Below are 26282 nucleotides of genomic sequence, written 5' to 3'. Positions count from 1 at the left end.
GTCGTGTGTGTGTGTGTGTGTGTGTGTGCGCGCATAGGTTTGACTGGACGGATTTAGGGGATGGTGTATGTATCACAATGAAATGGTGTGGTCCCTAAAGAAGCCATCTCTGGATCCATAGGTGTATGTCAGTTACCATCCAATCAACAATACACTTTATTTATTTCATAGACTCATAGAATTGTAGTGTTGGAAGGGACCATGATGGGCTCGGACCCACAACTCTGAGATTAAGCGTCTCCTGCTCTATCAACTGAGCTATCCCAGATTTTATATTCTTCATCATCATCACCATCATTATTTTAATTATTATTTTGTATACTGCTCTTCATCTGAAGATCACAGGACAGTTCACAATATAAAAATACAAAACAAGAACATAAAATGCATAATAAAAACAAGAACAGGAACAAACCAGTAACCTTCCTCCCAATAGGATTATTGGAAATATATGTTGTTGTTTCTGTACAAAACAAGTTCCTCTTCCATTTTTCCTCTCGAGGTTTTCCTATCTACAGGCAATGAAATAGCACTTGAATGCAAATTATAGGCCATTATTTTTAAATATGCAGGAAAGGTTGATTTCCCATGCAGTTTAGTTCTTCATTTAATATTGTTAATCAGCTTTTGAAGGTTCTCAATATCAAGACATAAAGAGAATCTTAAAGTAATTTTTGCAGAAATTGTTTTAATGAGAATACCCTAGCTGTCCGTTATGTATAAAGGTATCAAGTGTTCGTTCAGGATTTAATTTTTAGGAGTCAGTTTCATCAGCATTAATCAGAATTCATATCCGACCTCCTGGACCTTTCAGAAATCATCCTACTTCTCAGTGTAAATGATAGCCTCTCATCTCAAGTGCTGCTGTTTCACATTTAGAATTTTATTGTAAGCAGCTTATGAATTATATTACTAGAATGATGAAGGTCTGAAGTGCTGAACAGAAACATCTTGCAGTATAAAATAGGCCATAGAGAGACACTTGTTTCCAGTATAGCTCTTCTAAAATTATTTGCTAAAGATGCATCCATTCTCTTTTATCTTGAACTTATGATTCATGTATTGTTCTTGGTAGATTGAAAAAGCCAAGATCCAATGTCTGGACTCAAGACATGCACTAATTTCCCCCCTATACCCTTGTATTTTTAGACATGTAAAGAATTGTACTGAACTTACCTACTAAGTAGCATTATGTTCAGTGGGTCATGTTCCCTCATAAGTCTGTTTAGGGCTGGAGAATTGAGGGGAAATTTATAAATGCACGTGTTAATTAGGTTGTACTCTTTATTTCGTTAGGTCAACTTCCAGTGTGACAAATGAGGCTTTCCTTAGTCAGAAAATCTATGTAATTGTTCTTTTTCCCAGTGAACTTCAGTCATTTTGTGGCAGTTGCTGGCTTGGGAAACATTTTACAACCTATTTTTATTGATGAATTCCTTTTATAGTCCACATCAATTCATAATATAGACATCAACTGTCCAGTCCTATATATTAAAACTGGGGTCATATTTATTGGATCTTTTAATTCTGTGTTAATGTCTTTAGAATTTTGACATTAAAATTAGAATATTACACATAAATAACTTGGTGATTAAATTGTATTAGTTTTTTTAAGAACGATTTTTTTCATTGGAGTTATTTTTGTCATGGTTCTTCTATATTCAGTTTACACAAGGGTTTATGAACAGTGCCAGTTTTAGGAACAGCAGCTATCACTTAAATGTATCCTAGGCAACAAACTCAAAAGTTCGTATATCCAACCTTCCTATTTATTCTGTAGCCCTCTGTGCCCTCAGGTGACCATTCCTGAAGATTAGGGTATCCTTTGGAATGACACAGGAGCAAGGCTGTAACTGGAAAGTGGAATTGAAGTAAATGAGGAAAACTTACCTTATGGGAGTAGAAGTTCCACCTGCTCATGCTATCATCAAGTTTGATCCAAGCCCAAGAAAGCATATCCTGAGCCAGGATTAGATATATTGGTTGTCAGGCTTGTTTGCTTTTCACAGAGCAAACATCCCAGAATATTCTATAACACGGGGGCAAGCCACATCTAGATACCTCATCTAGGTGAGTCTAAATAAGTCAGTAAGCAGGCAATAATTAAATCAGGCATGTCCAAAGTCCATTTTGGGGGCCTAATCCGGCCTACCGGTCGATTTAATCCAGTTCCCGTGGCAGTATATGTCCTGGGGTAAAATCCTTAAAAAGCTCAACAACTTTGGGGTAAAAATGTAAAGAAAGCTCAACAACTTTGGTCGGCCCTCATGCATGTTTACTTCATCAAATCTGGCCCTCTTTGAAAAAAGTTTGGGCACTCCTAAATTAAATCCTTGCCTAGTATGGTTGCTGAATTTTACCACTAACCATCAACAGTAGCCACAATAAGGGGATTTCCCCACAATTTTTTTTAAAGACAAAGCAAGGAACAAGACACAGAGACAAGCCAGTCAAAGGCATAGGCACCAGTTGGCAGAGGTGGCCCACCCCATTTAACTGCCTGAGGCAAATTGGAAAAGTGCCACCCCCCTCCCCTGAAGCCTTGCTTACCAGGGTTGCATGGCAACAGGGGTGGGCGGGGCACCAGCAGGAGCGCTGCCTTGTGGGATTCTGCCATCTGAGGTGGCTGCCTTAGTCCACTTCATGGGCGAGCTGGCCCTGCCAGTTGGTCGTATGAATGCTTAATACCCACTGCCCTTCACAACCTTAACCGGTCCTCCATTCCCTTGCTGACCTTTCGCTGTGAATGTGTACCTATGCTACGCTCCTGCCAGCCAGTGTTGACAATGCAATGAGCCAGTGCTCTAACTTGGTATAATTTAGCTCCCTATGTTCCTATGTGCGCATGAACGTCATCAGTAGGAACAGCAGCAGCAGCAGAATCATGGGTCCATCCAGTGCTTTTTTTCTAAAAAAAAATAATGTTTAGGGGTACTCTCATTTTCCTACTCATTGAAATACTGCCCCTCAATAAAGGCAAACTTAGATTCACAAAATGTTTAGGGGTATGCGTACCACTGTGACCCCTCCAGAAAAAATCACTGGATTTTACGGTGTTCCCTTCACCGTAAAACTGAATGGAAATATCCTGACAATTTCTGCTTAATCAATATTTGGGGAGCATGCCTCAGATTTCTGGGGTGTAACATACACCATTTACCAGTTGTAATGATTCATCACTTGCCTGTGCCATCTCAAATCAGGTTCTAGGCTGCCAGAATATATAAGCTGGATAATATGACATCCTAAATATTATTCCGAATGGACATTTGTGACTACTGTGATAATATCAGTCCATAAACTATTTGTCCTTCTTGCGCAAAGTTATCATTTGTAGTTTAGAGTGCACCTTAGAAAATGAACCTTTGCATTTAACTTCCAAAAGGAAACACAGACCAATTTCTAATACAGTTTTTAATTTTTGATAATTCCTTTTTTCACAAATGGTTCTTTGGAAGATACACTGTACATTTGCTCCTCTCTCCATGGTTTGCCACTCTATATTTTGAAGAACATAATTTGCAGTAGCAAAAGTCGGAGAACATGCTGAGCCTAGACATTTATTTGAAATGCCATATTATGTGAACCTGTTAATGTCAAGACATATCTTAGGAGTATCACATAAAACTGCTGACCTTTCCTCAGCTCTTGATTACTTTTTGTCTTTCTCAATTAAGGAACTGTTCAGAACCCAGTTCACTGTGTGACCCTGAGTATATAAATCTACACTGATAATTTCATGGCACTTGTACATTAGAAATTATGGTGCATCTATGCACATAACTTACTGCTCTACCTCAGAACATTGGACAGACTATAAAACAGATGGAGCAGGAATTTCTCAGATATACTGCAGGAAAAAACACCCAGCTACATAAACGAGAGTATGGTGAAGCTGTGACTCTCTGAAATAAGGGGCAAGTTAGATGATATGACAGCACAACCCAGCTTGGATAACTCAGAATGGGAAATACCAGTTTATGCCAGTGGGAAGGGGTAGCTGTCAAAGCTTCCCCTCAAAAGCTGGTCTTGGAGCCCAGCGAGAGCAAAACTCCTGTCCCCCAATTCTATGCTTTAAATGGGTCCTACCCTCTTGGTAGGGATGCGGGTGGCGCTGTGGGTTAAACCACAGAGCCTAGAGCTTGCCGATCAGAAGGTCAGCGGTTTGAATCCCCGCGACAGGGTGAGCTCCCGTTGCTTGGTCCCTGCTCTTGCCAACCCAGCGGTTCGAAACACCTCAAAGTGCAAGTAGATAAACAGGTACTGCTCTGGTGGGCTGCTCTGGTTCGCCAGAAGCGGCTTAGTCATGCTGCCACATGACCCGGATTCCGAGCTGTACGCCGGCTCCCTCGGCCAATAAAGCGAGATGAGCGGCACAACCCCAGAGTCGGCCACGACTGGACCTAATGGTCAGGGGTCCCTTTACTTTTACCTTTTACCCTCTTGGTGGTGATACAACATACTAATCTGCCACCCTAATGTCTAGCATAGCTGTAGGCAGGGCTGGCACAAGTCATTCTGTTTCCTGAGGAGGAGCAGCGGTTGGTGCCTTGCCCCCATGTGTGAGTGGGGTGGGTGGGTGTTTCTGAATCAGGTTAGCCATATTGATTCGTATCCTGTTGGTGGATTCTTGTTGTTGTCTTGTTGGGCTGTGTGTGTGATAAAGGGGAGGCCATACTTCTTCTATTTGTCTCTGTGTCAGTTTCAGTTTGTTGGTTAGTTTTTCTAATAAGGCTGTTTCCCATACTATTTGGTACCAGTGGTCCATGCTTACTCCTGACAGATCTCTCCAGTGTCTGGCTATGATGTTTCTGGCTGCTGAGAGTAGGTGGGTTATGAGCTCTTTATGATGTGAGTGGGCATTATTATCTTGGAAGATGTTTAGTAGGGCCAGTTCTGGGGTGATTTTTAATACTTGCTTAGTTATTTTGCATATTTCTTGTAATGATAATAATAAAATATTATGAATATTCTAATAATAATAATAATTGTATGATTGTTGTCCAGAAAAGTTGGATTTTGGGGTATTCCCACCACATGTGAAGGTATGTGCCTGTGGAGGTGCATCCTCTCCAGCATTTTGGTGAGGTTCCTGGGCGTATTAGTGCTAGTTTCCTTGGTGTTAGGTACCATCTGTAAGTGAGCTCTCTCCTTCCTATTAGAGGCACTATCTAGGCCCTGTGGTGATCTGCCCAGAGCTGTGATTCCTAAACTTGGCTCTCCAGCTGTTGTTGGACTACAACTCCCATCATCCCTAGCTAGCAGGACCTGTGGTCAGGAATGATGGGAATTGTTGTCCCAAAACATCAGGAGACCCAAGTTTAGGAAACCCTGGAGAGTAGTAGCCTGTTATACTATTCATGATCACCTCTGTATAGTCTGTCCAGCTACTGTAGCACTATGGTCTTGATAAATCAGCCACCAGAAAATTCTCACGTAGGGCTTAAGAAATGTTTGGTGACCTGTTTATGTCATTTTCCATTTGTTTGCCTTCCAGATTACGAACCACATTCAGTATATCAATTGAGCTGCGGGTTTTTTCCTCTTGTCCTTGATTTGGATCATTGTTAATCCTACATCAAATAAAAAAACATACGAATGCAGTTAGCACAGCAGTTTTCTGCCACTTAATGCAAACAGTCTTATGATTGTTGCTCAAACAAGAATAATAGTTCTTGGGATGCACATGTAGTGAGTTGAGAATCACTTTGACTCCATGGGCCAAATACTTATCAGACCAAATTTGACAGGCGGGGACAGTTGCCAACCTGACAAGCACCTGATGTTACAGGTGGTTTGGTGCTTGGAAATCCCAAAGTCAGTACTTCATATATGCACTTCCTGACTTGTGGTTTGTTGTGGATGTTGCTTAGTTTGTGCTACCTTATTGGAAGTAGTCTATCCACACTGCATCTCTTAAATGCACCTCCAAATACACATTCCATTCTAAGTAATGTGATGCATTATATTACTTTTAAAAAATCACAAACTCGGGTGTGTTGACTCAGAGAACATAAAAATAAATGTGTTCGTCCTCCAGTTCTCCTGCCACTCCCTGCCACAAGTCCTTTAAACTGCTAGAGTAGGATTGGGGAAACTTTTTCAGCATGAGGGACAGATCCATGTTAGTGCCCCCCCCCCATGGACCATTGTTGCAAAATTAAGGTAAATATTTAAATTCTTTTCTAAAAAAAAGATATTTGCACTAAGGATGCTAAGCAATGCAGCAATAAAATTCCACCACTCTTTTGTTATTCTGGTAGCGAACTGTAAAAAGTCCACATTTAAATATTTTTAAAGGTCCATGATTTCTAAAGGCCCAGTTTCCCTTGCTATTGTAAGGTCATGATTGTGGTGTTGTTTGTGCAACATGAACAAGTTAATTTGTAGTCAGAAACACAGTGCAATAAAATTTCTGGCAATAAATTTTAAAGCTCTTTCAAATGTCACTGTGCTTCTAGGTGACTCCTACTTTTAAATTTGAAGTCAACGCGTAAGAACCTACTAAACCTTTCTCAATGAGTTAGTTGTGTGCATAGCTGAATGGTTAATATGAAACTGGGGGAAATAACCACGTAAGATTATTTTAGTTTGTTCATCATCGTTGTTTGATAATTGTCCTAAAATTAATGGCAGCTACAGAGTATAAAAATTTGACTGAACCAAGTATAAATATAGTCAGCAATTTAGACTGTTCTGATTCAATATGAAAATGTATTTTGATAATAAGTGGATTCCTATCTAAATTCATGAGTTCCTTTCATGACACTTTGGGTTAAGCCTGAAATAGATTAATCTTTTTTTTCTGATAAACTTTTGTAAGCTGTGATTTCTCTGGTGACCACATTTAATTGGATATTAAATAAAGTGCTTATCTTTATACCAACACATTTTTACAGCTTTCGTTTTTCACCTGAGTCATATTTCTTCAGCTGAAGAACCAGAATATGTTTGATTCGAACCATTATCTGCTAAGACTAGAATTAAAATACGTTAAACATTGGTTTTAAGTATAGGTTTCAGGGTGTGTGGTTGTTTTTTTTTTAAATGAAGACAAATAAATAAATAAATAAATTACAATTTAGATAAGTTTTTTGAGCGTTCAGAGGGCTTCATTTACATGATATAAATGTAATAATAAAATAAAATATCAGGAAGGCTTAGAATAGCCATGTAAGGTAGAACAGCACTAACTAACCTCTTGTTGTGGGCAACTCTGCTCAGAAGAGAGGCTTGCCTAAGATCACGTGGTGAGTTTGTAGCTGAGATTATATTTTCTGTTGTTTTATATGTGTTTAAATGGTACTTTATTGCATATTTGATATGTGGCTTATAATATGCTTTCGAGAAATCCCCCCCCCCCTGAAAAGCAGAATACAAATTTATTTTAAAAAATAAAACCAAGGCTTTTCAACTCCTTTAGCACAGTTGCTATGCAATTTTACACCTACCTACTCAGAAGCAAGTCCTACAGGATCACATAAGATTTATTCTAAGGTTAGGTGGGTGTAGGGTTGCAGCCTTATAGCCATTATACTTTTACCTCATACTAGATCTAGCTTCTCCGTGTTGAACAGGGACAGATGTATCTAACAATAATTGTATGCACAGACAGCGCAATTCTTTGCAAACTAGTTCTCATTAAAGTCTTGACATTAACCGTTTGCAGGTAATTATGCTTTACCACATTATTTAGTCTACAGGATGGCACTAATGATGCAGTAGCACTAATTACTTCCGTTGGTATTGTGCATGTACAGGGGTGAGATGGATAGCTATAGTGTCAGTTGGAGGCATGCAGATTTTCTCATGGAAACACCTGTCTGGGTTTTCTAATTGCCAGCACAGCTGCATAGATGATACAGTTTACACAAACGCAGTTGTCTGTAGTGTGTATGTTGGACTTGATCACCTCTAAGTTTAGCCATCTCAGATCTACAGAAGACAAGATTATTATTTCACTATCGGGATCATATCCCTCTTTAGAGAAATATGCTCTTTGATTATGTAATTGTATGTCATAATCTAGCATAGTTTGGGAATTCCCGAGGGGCGAAAGAAAAAGAAATATGGTTCTGCCGCATTGCATGACCACCTTGAGGTGATAAATTTGTGTTGGGGATGAGGGCCCATGGGCAGCACTATACCAAGGTCTCCCTGAAAGTTGTGGGGGCCACATCTTGGCTTGGTGTTCTGAGCTGGGCAGGAAGTGGGCGTGGGGAATTTCTCTGTAAATCCCTTTCACGGTCGCATCCCTTCCTGGTTAGGCTTAGGCTTTCAACAGCTTATGTCTGGAACATTAAAGGTAAAGGGACCCCTGACCATTAGGTCCAGTTGTGACCGACTCTGGGGTTGCGGCGCTCATCTCGCTTTAGTGGCCGAGGGAGCCGGTGTATAGCTTCCGGGTCATGTGGCCAGCATGACTAAGCCGCTTCTGGCGAACCAGAGCAGTGCACGGAAACACCGTTTACCTTCCCACCGGAGCGGTACCCATTTATCTACTTGCACTTTGACGTGCTTTCGAACTGCTAGGTTGGCAGGAGCAGGGACTGAGCAACGGGAGCTCACCCCGTCACGGGGATTCAAACCGCCGACCTTCTGATCGGCAAGTCCTAGGCTCTGTGGTTTAACCCACAGCGCCACCGCGTCCCGTCTGGAACATTAGTGGATCTCTTATTTTAGCCCACCCTTGAAGGTGAACAGCACCTGAGAGATTCCTGAGAACCCCAGGACAGTTTCCTTTGGGCATGAATAACGCTAGATGAATAGATACAACTTCTTGCAGAAACCCTTTCCTGCTAAGGAGAACCTGATCCATTCCTTGGTTTACCCAGGGATTTTGGGTCATATGAACTGAATACAAGCAATATAAATTGCCTAAGCCTTGGTATTACTGTTGGCAGCTGGCAGGGGTTTGTTGTTCCTCTATGTTGTTGTATGTATGCAAGGAGGTAAAGAAGGTGTAGTAAGCTATCATCTGGGAGGTATTTAAACCCCAGTTTCCAAGAAAAGAGGGTACCAGAAGGATAAGACAAATAAGAGGAGAGCAGTGAAAAAAACTGGACAGCAGAGATTATCTGACGGGGGTGGGGAAGAGATGGTTAAGGATATGGGGAAAGGAACAAAAATTGAATGGGAGGGAATGGCAGTACAGAACATAAGAAGAATCTCTCTCGTTATACTTTTAAAAAATTATTAAATTTCTGTTAAATGTGAGTTAATGTGATGGTGAAGATATCTGGGCTAGATCACTGTACTGAATTTCTGTTGGTATTGTCAGATGTGCTTTGAAATATGTAAGATTCCACAAATGTGTGAATTCAACTATGCTTGACGTACTTTAATATTTATTAAGCTGTTTAAGCACTTGCTTTTTTACTTTTTACAGTGTGATATTATATTTATGTTCTTGGTTTTAAAACAGTTATCCATCCTGAGCTTTTAGGAAAGGGCAAGAAATAAATAGGCTCTTCTTAACAACATCTGCATAATTAAAACAGCAATAAATTTTCCGAAGTTTGCAATTAAATTAAACGGCGATCAAATAAAATTGCATTCATGGGATGAAGAGTACATTCTGGTTAATGATTACCTTACGTAATTCAAGGTTCATTGCCTATTATTGATTGTACTTTATATTTTATAATCTGATCTTAATGAGCAAAAGTAGAGGAATCACATGCAAAGTGTTAATGATGGTTTCACCCTTTAAGATCTTTAAGAGGAGAAAATGCAAATTTCTTTTGGTTACGTGGTTCAAGTTTTTCTGTATGCAAATATAACACATCTGTGTATTTACTTTACTGCAGACATAACTAGCAAGTGTTTAGTGATGAAATCTGTTCTTAATTATGATAGCAGATGTCAGAGTAGGAAGTTTCCCCCCTTTCTAATGCAAAGTCGCCTGATTTACTCATTTTCATATGCATTTGTTAGGGTTGCCAATGCAGAGAGAGAAGCCTTTATGAGAGACTTCAATTTGCTTTCTGTGTGAGAGCCTGTGCAAATGGACTAAATCTGCACAGCAGGGAAGTTTTATCTCCCTTCCTCATGCATTGCAAGCTGTTGTTTCTGCCCAGCCCAAGAAGAATATAAAGCTACTCAACAAATGAGTGAGCTGTTAAGTGCTCTACTAAGTATTTTAGGCAGAGGTTCCTATAACTTTGCTGTGCCTTACTAAAGAAGTGCAAGCATGACGTCACCGTTCTGGGGTAAATGGCATTAGCAGGCTGGTCTTAAAAAGGTATTTGCAAATAGACATACTTTTTCTTGGATGCTTCGTTTTTACTGGGTTTTTGCTAAAACTACCAACAGGATGGAAATGATTAGAGCGTTTTTATTGTTGTGAAGTAGAAAAGTTGCCTGACTCTCTCTTTGATTGGTTTGAATCATAAGGCTACTGAAGCTCTGTTTGTGTGTGCGCGCACACACGCTTTCCTGTGTTCGTTTACAGAATCCTATATCCACTAACTGGAAATAAGTCCCATTGAGTTTAGTGGGATGCAGCCCAGTAACTTTCCTTTCCTTGAAGACACTCACATAACAGTTACAAGATCTTCTTAGTTACAAGATCTTCTTAGTTACAAAATCTTCATGGTGCATAAAGTAAAGGTAAAGGGACCCCTGACCATTAGGTCCAGTCGTGGCCGACTCTGGGATTGCGGCGCTCATCTCGCTTTATTGGCCGAGGGAGCCAGGGTACAGCTTCCAGGCAGTGGCGTAGCGTGGGTTGTCAGCACCCGGGGCAAGGCAAGTAATTTGTGCCCCCTAACCCATGGATTTGCGCCCCCTAATCCGTGGATTTGCGCCCCCTAACCCTAACCCCCAGATGTTGCGCCCGGTGCGGCCGGCCCCCCCTGCACCCCCCACGCTACGCCACTGCTTCCAGGTCATGTGGCCAACATGACTAAGCCGCTTCTGGAGAATCAGAGCAGCGCACGGAAACGCTGTTTACCTTCCCGCTGGAGCGGTACCTTTTTATCTACTTGTACTGTGTTTTTGAACTGCTAGGTTGGCAGAAGCAGGGACCGAGCAACGGGAGCTCACCCCGTCGCAGGGATTTGAACCGCCGACCTTCTGATCGGCAAGTCCTAGGCTCTGTGGTTTAACCCACATACATATATGGTCCATACATATATGCAAAAAAAGCATTGCAGCTTTGGAATCTTCAAGGCAGTATTTTCATTTAAAGTATGTTTATTTAATGGAGTTTAGAACAACCTTTGCCTTTATTGTAAAAAGAACTGTATTTTGTTACTTCAGTCCCTTGTGTACACTCACAACCAAAGTGAAAGTTTTAGTTGCAGGCATAAACCGTACAAACATAGAATCTCATTTTTTTAATTTATCAGATGCTTAAATTCTCTGTGAGTGGAAGTACCCTGATCATGCATGCTGCCTTTTGTTTATTATTTTAGGCATTGTGACACCACTTAAATAATTACCATACATTTCAGCACATTTTTATATTTGTGAAATACACACTGTTCACATTGCTTTATATACAAAAGGTGTAGTAGCTGTTATCATCCTGTCCTCAGTGCCTAATGCCGTGCTTAATGTAATTAATCTGCAGAAGTGCTGCTCTGTTTTATTGTGTCACTAAATTTGTCGACAATATAAGGTGTAAATTGATTATGGTGAGTGATAGCTTGCTGCTTACAAAATGTGCTTCAACTATAGAGCAAGGTGAACATACATATATACTTCAATAAAATGTATACAAAAAGCTCACCCTTCTCTGGTTGCTGTAATTTTGAGGCACATTGATTTATACATTGTTTGGAAGTTCAGCGCTTAAAGAAAAAGTACACAAGGACCAGGACATATTCAACTGATAACTTCCAAAATAGGGTCCAAAACACCCACCCATCTAGTTATTGAAAAGAAAAGTGTAGTTTGTTATTTGGGGTTGGACATTAGGCAGAACTAATTTTTGGTAGGCTTTACTCCTTGCATAGAGCTCTTAATCGTTCAATTATAAATTTAATTTAATATGTATTGGAAAGTGGTTTTCGTTTTGAAGTGCTTAATTAAAAAACTGTGCTGTGACTCCATGTGCATCTACATGCCTCCCCCCCCCCAACGAGCCTCAATAAACTTAATGAATGTCCAAGTAAGCAATAATACAGATGATCAAGCCGTTGAAGAATCAATCTTGTATCTAAGTTATTGTGTCTTTAAGCGTACAGTGAATGTTTTGTTCATATTTCTGTGTTCACTTGTTTGTATTTGCAACCACACGTTGCCCGTATTTATTTTACTTAATGCTTTCTGTTTTCCCCATGGAATATTTTATTGGAAAAAAATTGATTAATTAATAGCGAATGCTCAAGAGCCATTCATCTTGTGAGTCTTTGGAATAGCAGCATTATGCTAAGAACAAAATTTATTTTGTAAACTTGTTACTCAGCTGTCTGCTATGAACTATCCTGGTATGTTGCCGGGAATCTCATTTGCATTTGATGGATCGAGTCATAACTGAGCACTTTCCTTTAGCATAAGCTTATAAAGGTTCTGGAATAAAGCTGGCACATGTCCCATAAGTAGGCTGGGTCTTAAGTCACAGAGGCGACAGGATTGTCTGTACTGGTTCCTTTCCATACATTTATATGTAGATGTAGCTTTGTGGAGTGATGAAGGAGCTGGGAGACCAGGTTCAAACACTCCATGAAATTCAGTGGGTGACCTTGAGCCAGTCACCATCTCTCTGCCTAAACTGGTTGTTGTGTGGTTAATACAGAGGGGGGAAAGCCATGCTTACCAACTGCATCTCTTTGGAAGAAGGGTAGGATATAAACTCAATAACAATCATATTCGTTAGGGATACAATCCTGTTGTTGCAGCCTGGTTGCACATAATGCTAAACAACATGGATAAGCATCCATGAGCTCAAGCTGCTTGCTGTCTTTCAAACAATTACTCTGCTTCTGGGTTGTATTCAACTACATCCTACTCAGCGTAGACCAATTGAAATTTATGAACCTAAGTTAGTTGTGTCCATTAACATCAGTGGCTTGACTTTGTTGTAGGACATGCATTAAATACCATCTATGCAAAAGAGCATATATGCAATGTATTGTTTTTAAAATATTAATAGATTTTGTAAGGAAAATTTCACCAGTCCAAATGGCAAAACAGACCATGCACACGCGCGCGCGCGCGCACACACACACACACACACACACACAGCATCACATGCTGGAGTGTGAGTTCCTATATAATCTTCATCTACCTCAGGGCTAGCCATCCAAAGGCTGGGAAGAAACAGGGGAAAGGCTGGCTAGGTGGACTCATACTGTTAGCAGTTTTGCCACCAACTCAGTTTAATGTGGCCCATGTCTGGCATAGCTCAGTTAGTAGAGCATGAAATTCTTAATCTCAGGCTTGGGGGTTCGAGCCCCACTTTGGGCAGGGGGTTGGACTAAGATGACTCTTGTGGTCCCCTTCCAATGCAACAATTCTATGATTTCTATCTATTGTCTGTGTATTTTGGTATGTTATACTTGTAGGAATAACAAGGACGACGGGAGGTTGAGTGCAGGTGAGCTGTGCAAAAGCACACTGGCAAGCATGCTCCAAACAAGCTGCCGACTATCTCTGCAGAGGCTCCTTTTATTAGCAGAAGTCAACAATTGGAAACAGTAGTGAAACTACCCTGAACATGACGTATTTCCATCTAAGCACATTTCCAGCATTAGCAAATACACGTGTCAGCAGGTGTTTCCCTAAAATGTTTTCTCCGATACTTGATTACGTTTGCGTCCCCGGTCATGCTCCATCCAAGTGTTATGTCTAATAACCAAATCTGTGAGAGGACAAATGGTCAGGGGGAAAACCCTGTTTGCTAGCCAAGAAGGCAAAAGATCAGGGAGCGTGGGCGCAACGCTCCTTGGCACACTGTTGCATGCCTGGTGCGAGGTTTGCCTCAGCACAAGAGGAGCGTCACCTCCACAATACTTTTGAAAACAGCCTCTGTTATGAAGGGAGGAGAGGACAGACAAGCTATGTTTGCCATGTGGGATATATATCAGCAAAGAAATTCTAGGTTTGACAGGACTGTCACTGGGCCTCCATGCCTGCATCCTTTTCCACTGTAGAGATTAACTTCCTTTGTCAAGAAAGGTTCATCTCACCTCCTTTTAATGTAGAAAACACACCAGCCAGGCTTCCCAAATTTGAAGAGGATTTCCCCTGAAAATAATTTAGCATGTGGTTTTTATCTTCAACAAATCTTGGCAGAAAGACAGCATTTCCCATTGCTGCTATCATCTTGCTTTATTTGAAAGCTTCTGTAACCTAACACGATCCATTTGATCCTTTAAACCTTCAAAGCATCTCCGTAAGGAAAGGGTCTTGCTTTTGAACATTGCACTGTGAATGGCACTACAAATAATTTGTTCTCTATATAAGCTCACCAACTTCCCCCCTAAAAACATAGTGCATTTTTCTAGCTACAGAATGACATTCTGTTGTTGTTCTTTATTTATAATTTATTTTCATATTTATCTTTCATATACTGTATACCCAAGTCTTTCTTGTGGAGGCTATAAGGCATTTATAGCAATGGAGCAAAGAAAAATTCATTTAATCTAGATTCATCCATCAATGAGCAATTTATTAAACATAAGTAGAGTATTTCAGCTATGTCTTGATTGGCTAATTTTGTAGAATAATGCAGTATGTACAGATGACAGGTAATATGAGAATGTTTGTTTAACTTGATAATATTCTGACAATTTACTTATGGCTAGATTGGTTTATATTTACAATTCAAATGCATTGGAAATCACTGGTCCTAGAAAATGGTGATTTTGAAAAAAATACATTTTTTTATGTGAAGTCTGGTGGTTTTGGTTTTTCCTGTTATTCTTTGATCCAGCTTTTTAAAAAAGTATGCAGTTACATTGAAATATCAGAAGATTAAGAGAGCAGAGCTCGTGGGAGGAGAAATGATGTAATTTGCTACTTAATTTGTAAGTATGCAAAATGATGACATCATTGGCAACATAAGAAGAATACAGATAGCATCAAGGAAGGAATCATAATCCTAGAAAATAACTGTGGTGGTTACTGGTGCAGATAGCCAGCCTTACCAGATGTTAGAAGAATTTACATTTGTGTAGCATTGCCCGCTATCTCAGAATGGTTGCCTGTACCATTCTGCCAAGTGGGAAATAGGATATTTCTGCATTAAGAAACAGAAGTGCTTGATTTTATGTAGCCACCCTCTCTATGGGCGAATGAACTTATCATGTTTGCACCTATATATATATATATCTCACTGGCCCCTGACAACTAGTTGCAATTTCCACTATGTTGCTCTATTTAACTGATAAGATGGATTCCACACCATAGGATGATTTCTTTGCACACTTATTCACTTGTTTTTATTTTAAAGATGTATACATTTGCCCTTCAACCAAAGTACCCTAGACATAATGTAATAGAAATATATGTAATACAGCCTAATGGCAGCTTAGCCAGTTGTCAGCTTCCATGTTTCAAGGTGCAATATTCTCACCTGCAGGGTAGCTTTAAAGTCCTGACCAGCAACCAGTTTTAGAAGGTGAGCCATTTCGAATGGGAGAGGAAAAAGGAGCAGAAGTCCAAGCCTTTCCTCCTCTGGTAGCCTGGTAGTAAGCCTAGCCACCAGTTTGTTTTGCGAAACGGCTCAAAAAAGTGTCACCCCCATCCTCATCCCATTGGGCTAGTTTTGTACCTGGTGGAGGTGGTTCACAAAGAAGTCCATCTTGGTTGGCCTACCACTCTCTTGGGATTCTGTCATGTGCAAACGCTTAGCCATATCAGTCTCGCTCTTGTCTGATCAGAGAACAGCTTCAGTGAGTTACCAGAAGCCCAAAACAAAAGTTTGCAGAACATTTGCAAACTATGGCCATTACACCAGTTTTACAAATAGATGACATGATTCTGTATGACCAAAATGTAGTGGAAAGGGGATGTTCTGTAGTTCAGAGGTTGCTTGTGTGCTTTGCATGCACAAGATCTCATATTCAGTTCCTGATATGTCCAGGATAGCTGCTGCAAGGAAGTGTAGAGAAGACTGACTGGCCCAATGGACCGACTCTACAGAAAGTCAACTGCTTGTTAAAATTAGCGAAGTGCTTTGACGTCAGCGTGTTTGTGCAGCTTTGCAGGTGGAGATCTAAGGCTGAATCTCATCTCCAACCCCCAGGAGATGTATATATAAACAGGATGGCGTGTTCTGATTTGATCTACAGTGCTTTTAAATGCTCACATTTCTCTGTTAGGTTCCTTTAATCTATCATTTGCAGTGTTTGTTTAGGGATATAATTGTGTATCCAATACTTTGTGATCATATCTATTTCATTCATACATTTTTTTAATAAATGAAATCACATAAGCATTTTCAAATATTGTCACTCAGTGTAATTGCTTCATATGTCTGCTTTACAGAATACTATACTTTACTGCCCTTAAGATCATTTTTAATTGGGGTGCAGAGTTTTGAACAAGTCAATTATTATTTTTTATAGTAAACGGTAATTAATGTTTCATTATATTTTGTTAGGCTCATTTCATTCATCTGCATTGGAATTAATCCAGGCTTTTCTAAATATTGTACCTGTATTTGTATACATGTGTGTGAGAGAGGGAGAGTAAATATGAATGAATGCAGGCTTTGACTTGAAGCCAGAGAATTGTGTGACTAGCTATGCACACATTCCATAGATTTTTAGACTAAACCCAGCCAGGCTTATGTGTCTTGGTCTTTTTATGTTTTTACTTTTTGATTTTACATACACTGTATCACTGAGAAGAATTTCTAAAATTAACTCAACAGTATAGAAATATAGAAATAATAATAATAATAATAATAATAATAATAATAATAATGTAGAAACTCCTTGGTGATGATTTGAGAAACGCATGAAACCATATAAAACCTGCTGGTGATATAATGCAGCCTGTAGTACTCTGGCCCACATGATGCAAGGTTGTGTCCAGTTTCTCAGCTAAACTAAACACATGAACCAACTGAGAGCCAGTGTGGTGTAGTGGTTAAGAGCAGTGGACTCGTAATCTGGTGAACCGGGTTTGATTCCCTGCTCCTCTACATGCAGCTGCTGGGTGACCTTGGGCTAGTCTCACTTCTGTGAAGTCTCTCAGCCCCACTCACCTCACAGAGTGTTTGTTGTGGGGGAGGAAGGGAAAGGAGAATGTTAGCCGCTTTGAGACTCCCTAGGGTAGTGAAAAAGTGGGATATCAAATCCAAACTCTTCTTCTTTTAAAAAACAAAACAAAACAAAACACATGAACCAACTTGGTCTTTCAGCAGTGCGTGAAGTAAAGGACATGTTTAGCTGAAATACTTGGAAAATATGAAGGTGGCTTGATAGATACTGGGGCGGGGAGGGAGTAGAAGGCACAGATTCTTGACTGTGAGAAAAATGAAAGAAGACAATGTAAGATAAGCTTAAGTGAAGCAGAGACAGCAGGAAGGAGAAATAGAAAAGGAAAGAGAAGAGATTTGATTGTGAGCAGGAAAAGCAAAGTCCTTCAGTATAAAGACTAGGGCTTTCCTTTGCTGTTTTGTAGGATGGGATAGGAGAAGGAAGTGATTTTTTAAAAATACTGCCCCATTTTCACAGGCATGCCTCTGATTATGTGCATCTACAGAGAATGACCGCTCCCCACATCAAATGGGGGGCGCCTTTTGCGTGGTCGTGCGCAGCCCCCCAGATCCCAGTGCAACTCCTGGTAGTTTGGGCTGGCTTCTTCCTCCCCAGGTTGGATACCTGGAGGTCTCTGCCTACCTCAGCCAATCGCCCAATCCCGCCTGGGGAGGCGTTGCCAGGGGATCGGCCAGGTAAGGGGAGGGACCATCCTGCCCACACAACAGAAGGTGAATCCTACCTGTGAAGTGTCAGTTGGCTCCAGAGCTTCTCCCACCCTGCCCTCCCTCAGTTAAGTCTTCTTTTGCAGGTTAACCTCTTCTCCACAGGTACGCAGGCGCTGCTACGTCAGGGCCAGAAAGGAATTTTCCTGCATTGGCAGGTTTTGCCTTTTCCGTAGCAAAACGTCACAACTTTGGTGGTTTCAGGCCTTGGGCAGAATCTTTTAGTCTATCTTCCTAAATGGGGGGAGCATGAACCGGTGACCCCCCCCCTTGCGGCGGTGATCCCAGGGTTCCCCGTTAAAGGGGTATTGAGGGGAGGCATTGGCCATATGCCGAGAAGTTGTCATTGCTCTCCCCTCCGGCAGCGAAACAGGGGGAGGGCTCTCTGCTTCAACTTATGTTCTCCAGAGCCAGCCCAATCCCCACACACTCTGGATAACCCTGATGTCTTCCAGATCCCCAGCTGGCAAGTGGGAAGGATAAACGCCCAATGCCTGAGCCAAGGTCTCCCTACATCTGAAATTTAACAAAATTGTGGCCAATTTTAATCCCATAGCACGTTGTCTTGAGTCATTATTCCGCATGGGTGTTGCCTGGGGTTGGGGGACTCTGCCTGTCCATGCAGCTAAATTTGGCAATTGTATATGAGGCACATTTCATTAAAAACACGAGGTCTGGCTTAAAAAAAAACAAAAATTTTTTTGACTGAAAGCTGTTTATAATTATTTTAAGAGTCTTCAGGGTACTAGACAATTATTTTTTTTCTACTTTAAAATGTCTCAATTGCGTCCCATGATCGTTAAGACTTAATTTTTTGTATCTATAGCAAAAACTACTAATCATTCACTGATCTCCACTGAGCAGTAGTAGAAAAAGAAATGCTATTTTCGTATTCTGCACATCATGACTCTCATTAAAATCTCATAGAAATGATGCATTCTACTTGGGATACACCGATTATAAAATAAATATGTCTGAGTTTTTGTTTTGGGGCTTGTGCCCTGGCTCCCAATGGTAAACTTAGTCTATTAATGTCTGATGCTTTAAAGAAACACAAAAGCCCTCAGGCTAGTTTTGTATTGCAATATCTCAGAATAGTGGCTGCATGTATTAATCAGAGCTTTCAGACGAAAGTAGTAAATTGTCCTTGATCTTCAGTAACTCGGGGCCAATGCATATAGCCACAAATGGGGCTTCTTATAAAAATCCATGCACACTTAAAAAAACCGTATGCCTGGATTAAATGTGCATGTGGAGGTAAAACGTGTTGTGTAAAGTGCGAGTATGGTATACTGTCTGTTTCACAATCATGTAATAACTAAGTGAAGTACCATTATGGAATGCATCATTATAATGTTAGTGCTCATGCTATAGTCATGAGAACATCACAGTGAAAGACCTGAAAGAAACAGAAATGGGACTTGTCTGCACAGCTTATGTCTCACTGCCAGTGACAGACTGGGACTAAAAATCAGCCCCAGCGTATGAAGCCCAGTGTGGCCCACATGGAAGAGGGAATGTGCTTGGTTTATTCTGCTCTGCAGGGTAGGATTTGAACCAATGGCTTCAAGTTACAAGAAAGGAGATTCCGACTAAACATACGGAAAAACTTTCTGACAGTAAAAGCTGTTTGACAATGGGCTAGCTAGCATATCAGTTCTTTAAAAAGTTCATCTCTTCCCATCTAATTTAGTTCACCAGGGGGAATAAATATTTTACTGTTTGGTCAACCCTGTAATTTTTTAGTCTGCTTTGCATCTTCTGTGTAAAATGATTTTTATTTATACACTGGGCATTTAAAAACGACAACAACCACCTGTAAGCTTGGATAAATATCTCTATTCTCTTTTGAAGCTACTCATCTGTATCCTGATAAACATGTCATGTTGAAGCATGAACAGGATCTTGCTGGTAGAATAGATCCTCGCCTGTCCCATCCCCATGGGCCATGTTAACAGGTGGGCGACTCTATGCACTTTGGTACTTTTCTTTCTTCTTTTGCAACCCAACTTGAAGGCAAGGTTTTAGGCAAGGGGTTGTCTGCACTATGGAGAACTCCTGTGGGAGGCCTTCCAGAGTTTAGGAACTCCCTAGTGTGGCTGATCCTAGTGTAGGGTTGTCACCTGTCCCTCATAATAAGGGATTGTCCCTTATTTCAAGGAAAAACGCTGCAACCTTTAAGGGACGCAGTTTGTCCCTTATTTCTGCCTTGCTTTCTTCTCCTTCCCTCCTCTGCTGAGGTGAGCGCTGAGCTCAGCTCCTCCTTCCCTCACATCTCTACCAGTGCTATTATAGCCTCCCTCCTGCCTGTCCGCATTCTCTGTCTCTGTCTGTCTGTCTCTCCTTTCCCTACCTTACTCCCCCATTATACTAAATCCAGTGAGTGACACAGCTGCGGCCCAATGGATGGCTGCAGAGGACAGTGAGCGTTTGGAGATGGGATGTAGGGGCAAGGCTGAGAAATAATGGAGTGACTTTGGAGGAGTCAGGGGGAGGGATTGTTTTGAAGTCATTTGTGCACGTAAGTGTCCAGCTGTATCAGACCAAAGCCCACTCTGGTCCAGTATGCTGATTCCCACAGCAGCCAGCCATAGCCAAAATCTTCCAAGTACCCAGAAAACAGGATCTTGTTTCCAGGACACCATAGTCCCACCGTTTTAGATCTGCAGCTTGGCTCAAACTAGCCCTGCTCCAAATCCCACCCCCTAGTTTTCGTTTCCATGAAAGAGGTGTTGTTTCTGTATCTTTAGTGGAGAGCAGAAAAACTTCGAAGAAATTTTGTGGGTTGGGTTGTGTGTGTGGTTCTGCTGCTGAGGTGGCCAAGCTGCCTTTTTTAATGGAAGAACTTGTTTTTGTTTTAAATACTCTAAGGAGTATATTTAAATGCTCTAAGACAGGGGTCAGCAAGGTTTACCTCGCCTGGGCCTGTTCACTCCAGTGGAGATCCTTCCGTGGGCCGGATTGCGCACCCGCCCGCGATTTCTGGTGTCTGTGCAGACGTGATTTCCGGCGCCGCGGAAGCAAGTCCCTGCGCTTCGCTGGTTTAGCGCGGTGTGTGGGGACTCACCAAGTGGGCAGCTTGGTTTGGGGGCAGCTCGGGCGCCGGTTAAACGACCCCTGTGGGCTGTTTGTGGCCCATGGGCATTAGGTTGCTGACCCCTTCTCCAAGGAGTGTGAGCCTAAAAATGCATGTCAATGCATAGAGTTGTATGTGTGCCTCAGAATCTCTTACATGCTGAGTTTGTAAATTGTGCCATTATCTCCTTTAAAAACTAGACACCCTGAAAATAATGCCCTGGGTTAAAAAAAAAAGTCTTCTGAAAATATTATTTGTTTTTTTGTATGCAACAAATGTGAGTGGAAAGCACTGCATGAGAGTGTATTAGGGCAATCCATAACAAATGTTAAATATAAAGGGAGAGGAATATAGCACTTGTGACAATTAATGTCAATACAGTTTGCCGATTGCTTGAAATGACATTATAGAGTTGCACATACTTATGCAGCACAGCTCTTTGAAACAAAGCCATTTTTCTGCTTTCTAATGAATGCTGTATTGTTGGTCTACCTGATCAACAGAACAATAGGATTCCTCAAAATTTTATCTGTTTTTACCCAATGGAGGGAATCCTGTCTAATATAATTAGATACCTGCAGGCATGTCAGAAATAATTGAAACGTTTACGCTGAAGATCAATACATTCAAAATTTTGGCAGGAGAGTCTGCCACCTATATGACCCGAATATATTTTATATTTAAGACATTCAATTATATTTAGAAAGGTGCTGGGGGTTTTTAATTGATTGTCATTTTTTTAAAAACAACAACAACAACACATCAACATATGTATCATCCCACTGTATCTTTTAAAAGGCTTGTGCAAGACACATAGATGTCTGATGAATAGTATTTAAATGGTGGAAGGGAAAATACGATTGAAAGTGTATGTTATTGTCTATCCAGGTAGGGCTGCTGACAGCATCTCAAATAGCTTTCCTGTCGCCATGTGGGAGGTGATGGTAGTAGAGGTGGTAATAATGATGACGATGTGAGAAAATGTGTGCGTAAACAGATTTAATGACAAGTGACAGGGCTGCTGCTTTCACTGAGACACAGATGTAAAATGAACAGCACCTAACCATCAACACCTCCACCTTTCCACTGGTCAGAGATATCATCCTTTTGGGTGAAAGCGATTTCATAGTGCCCTAAGTGTATTGAAAGCATCCATTATTTTGTCAATTGCGATGTTAAAATTGGCCAGCTTAGTTACTTTACCTGACCTCGCTCCAACATTGTAACCTCCTTTTTTTAAAAAAAAATCTCATATTGGAGTTCAAAAATATTTCAAGATGAAATGAAATCATTAATTTGGATTTAAACGGAAAAGCTCAGACAGAACTGGCTTGAACCAAGCAAAGAAAACAACAACATTGAGTTCCTTTCCAATATATATATGCCTTGCGTAAAGGCACCATTTTTGTTGAGAAATATTTGATATTGGAAACAAGTGGTGGGATTTCTCAGTTCATCGTTAGTGTTTAAGTAGAAAGAGGCATATGATTTTTCCACATAGGGGGCACAATAGAAACAAAACAAAATCCATACAATTAAACATAGTACACTTATCTCGATAGCCTAACTTTCTCCAGAATACACCCATTATTTATATGAGTCCTTCAGTATTTCCTAAATACATTGGGGGATTTTTCCATATGACTAATCATATCTATTAATTCCAGTAGGTTTACTTGAGTACAACTTAGTTGAGCCAAACTTAGTACCTTGATTCTCAAATGCCTTGGTACTTGGAACCCAAACACTGCAAACCTGGAAGTAAGTGTTCCGGTTTGCGAACTTTTTTTGGAAGCTGAATGTGTTATGCTTCCGATTTGAGTGCCACACTTCCGTTTTGAGTGTTACACTGAGGTCTGTCTATTTATTTTGCGCTTTTGTTTTTGCGGCTCTCTTTTTTTGTTTTTGTGACGGTGTGGAACCCAGTTCAGCTACTGATTGATTGATTGATTGATTGTGTGACTGCAGTACATTGTTTATTGCTTTCATTTTATGGATCAATGGTCTCGTTAGATAGTAACATTCATGTTAAATTGCTGTACAAGGTACCACTGTACGTTCAGACAGTAGTGAGTTAAATGGACCAACTGTATGGCTGGGAGTAAGGCTATAACCTGTATTTGACCCAGTCTTCTTCCTGAGACGAGTGCTGATTCAAACCTGGATCTTCCTTGTCCTAGTCTGATACTTTAACCACCAAACCACGCTGGCTGTATTTTATTATTGTAAGCCACTCGTCATTGTGCTAGTGTTTCCTCCTGTTCCACTTCACTGACTGACGCTTTGCAGGAGACGTGAAATGCTAACACCACGATGACATAAAAAATATTCCAACTACATGCTACTGGAAAGAGTTGGTGGTTGTGGGCAGTGGCATGGTCAGGGGTATGCATATATGTGTCTCCTATAACATGCTGCTTAGCCTCGGTTTTTCTGTGAAATGAAACATGATAGCATGTCAGGCTCCTTCATCTTGTTCCTGATATCCTTGCAAGACCACACATAAAACAGGCTCAAAATGAATTATATGCATAGATCACAATAGCCAGCCAAGATTTGGTGGCTCATGTCCAAATTAATTAGCATTCAGCTTGGGAAAAGCAAAACACACACACAAAAGATGGAATAATGTCCTCAAAATATTCTAACGAACAAACTCAGGCTGTGTACACATTGCCGTTTTAGTCTGGCTCCAGTGCGCTCCCAACCACTGGCTTTTGAATCTGTTCAGATGTAATGTTACCTATGAAGCAGTGATGCCCTGTTGTTTCTTGAAAAACACTGACGCTTATTGCATTTTCCAGCAAACCAGTTCCAGTCTGGAAGAAAATCTTAAAGTACATTCCCTTCACAGTTAAGCAGGGGTTTGAACGTTTGCTCGTGCGCAGATGGCAGTGCATGCACAGATGACAGTATTATGAATTGGAGTTTGGGAGGGTTGAAAGGGCAGGTAAGCCAAACAGATAACGGTGTATGGGGTGTTGGGAAGGGGTGGTACCTCTGGCGGGGGACGCATTGTGCGCCCTCTGGGGTGGTTTGTCCGCCATTGGTCCCCAGCCTGCACTCAGTGTTACCACCAAGTAAGGAAAGAGGAAAGAGAAACATGGCAAATTACAAAATCACTGTAGTTTCCATGCTTCCCAAATCCGTACTTCCATCTCCGGGCATTTGTTGTTTTTTTGAAGTCAAGTAGGAAAGGGGTGTCATTTTGACTTTTTCCAGGTGTGAAAATGTTAGGCCATCTATTGTCTTCAAATCCTTTGATTGAACAGATGGATCAGTCTTGAGTATTCTTTGAAAGTGTCCTCTTCATTGCAAGGCCTGAGGCAAAATTGCCTCTTTGTAGAGACGAAGGATGCAGCTATGTGGTGACACTGTATATCAATATAAGATATTGTGGTGGATAACTTACAGAAGAAGATGGTGCAAGGAAGTTCTGAGAAATAGCTGAGCAGCGTTCTTTCAAAGCATAGGGTTTTTCCAAAGCAAGTATGCTTCCTTTTCTTTCGGCAAGAGGCAGTGTAGGATGTATAATAATAAGGGGAGAACAACAATAACAACAACTAGTGCTGTTTCTCCTGATTCCTCAGTGTCAGATATATTCTCACATTAACATCTTTCCTTGTGAGTGGTTTGTAGGTAGATTCTTAGGAAGAGGATGGAATATTTCTGCAAGAGGCAATGATCAATAATTGGCATTTATACTACTCAAAGCAAAACATAAGATGCACAAGGCAGAAGCTAGAAGGTTAATACTGCCTAACTCATAAAAAATATTAACTTTATAGAGCCAAACATTCAGTAAGGAATATAGGACCTACTTAGATGAGACATGAGGCATCTGTGATCAGATCTCCCAGTGTTTCTGGGGTTTGTCTTTCTTTCTTAAAAGCAGCCATGGTCTCTCTGACATGGACCAGGAGTCTGGTGCTAGAAGAAAGCCCCTTTAACACTTTCCCCCCAATACGTGTTCCTGTTGTAAATGTTGAGTCTGGCAGGGTTGATATGGCCCTGGGAACATAAGAGCTTCCACATTACTCTAAAGCTTTGATGGAGCAAATGCTCACATGGAATTCTCCTAGGCGCTGCCCCCTGGACTTCTATATCTTGCCACACACAAAAATGAATTTTCTACATGCAGTCATTCATGAATTATTGCATATCCTCAGTCATGTGTCTTCTACACAATTCATGCAACAGAATGAGCATGTCTGTCTACGTTTTGTCTCTGTATACATACAAACTTCAAGGGACCCAGTTTAACTAATGAATCACACTAATGGAAGCCAGTGCAAGGTCTTCCACTAATGCGTTGGGACTAGGGCCGTCTTTAGCATATGCACCGCCAGGGTACAAAGATCTGCCCAGCACCCCAAAATTTAGTTTAGCCCCCAAATTAACTTTTGTTATGCTTATGTCACTATTATCATTTGAGAAATAACGCTCACGCCTGCACGGCTCCAAAAGGAGTTTGTGTGTGTGTGTGTGTGTGTGTGTGTGTGTGTTTTGTTTAAAACCTGCTTTTCTGAAGAAGACAAAGAACACATTGGGAGTTGGTGTTAAGACTCCACACATGCGCTTACGGTTGTAGGGAGGTGTCTGAAAGATGAGATGGGCAGGCATTGTGCGTATGCATGGGAGAGCCATCTCGGGCAGCCTTTCATTGTGGGAGCAACCTTATTTCTAGAGGAGCCGGGAGGGCCCTTGTGAGTGTGCATATACGAGTTCCTCTTGGGAAGGTTCCGGAGCCTGTGCGCAAGATTAGTTGTGTCAAAGGTGCTGCTGACCCATTGCCACATAGCAGCTCAATACAATATGCTTAGGTGGCTTCAGCGGCAGGTGCCTGGCGCCCCCCAGAATTCAACGCCCAGGTGCCCCGCACCCCTTGCACCCCTGGGTAAAGACGGCCCTGGCTGGGACTTTTCATCCCCTCTCCTCCCCTTGTGGGCCCCTGCCCCCCAATTGGCTGTGTGGGGATTGGGGAACCCCCAAAACAGCATGGGCGAAGGAAAGGGGAGATGGTCTGACAAGCTGACATCCTTGCCCTAACAGAGCAATATCCTTAGCACTTCATCAAATTCCTCCTGCAATTCTCTGCACATTTTCTAAAAATAGAAATCTATGGCAGATCCTGAACTATCAGGCCCAGTGATATCACTGAATTGTACTGAGTTGTATGTATCCAACACTTTGAAACAGTGTTCCACTCATTTGATGATGCTTTCTCCCAGTATGCCCACAAAATGTGCTCCAGATGGTCGCTCAGCCATTTGAAGCAGATTTTGAGGGTGCTAGGGAGGCTGCAGGGGAGAGGAGAAGAGGAGA

General features: G+C 41.2%; 1 protein-coding gene and 1 long non-coding RNA gene across 8 annotated transcripts in view; one reads left to right on the top strand and one right to left on the bottom strand.

Moving 5' to 3' along the window:
• AFF3 (ALF transcription elongation factor 3) overlaps window positions 1-26282 on the top strand; it is a 237265-nt gene that overhangs the window by 52319 nt on the left and 158664 nt on the right. The gene's annotated exons all lie outside the window — the stretch shown is intronic.
• Window positions 1-26282, bottom strand: part of LOC309339711 — a 104946-nt gene that overhangs the window by 1355 nt on the left and 77309 nt on the right. The gene's annotated exons all lie outside the window — the stretch shown is intronic.

Source organism: Podarcis erhardii (genome assembly GCF_964252035.2).
Source record: "Podarcis erhardii genome assembly, chromosome: 4".
In the NCBI taxonomy this organism is placed as follows: domain Eukaryota; kingdom Metazoa; phylum Chordata; class Lepidosauria; order Squamata; family Lacertidae; genus Podarcis; species Podarcis erhardii.
The sequence above is the reverse complement of the archived record's forward strand: the minus strand, read 5'-3'. Positions and strand labels throughout refer to the sequence as shown.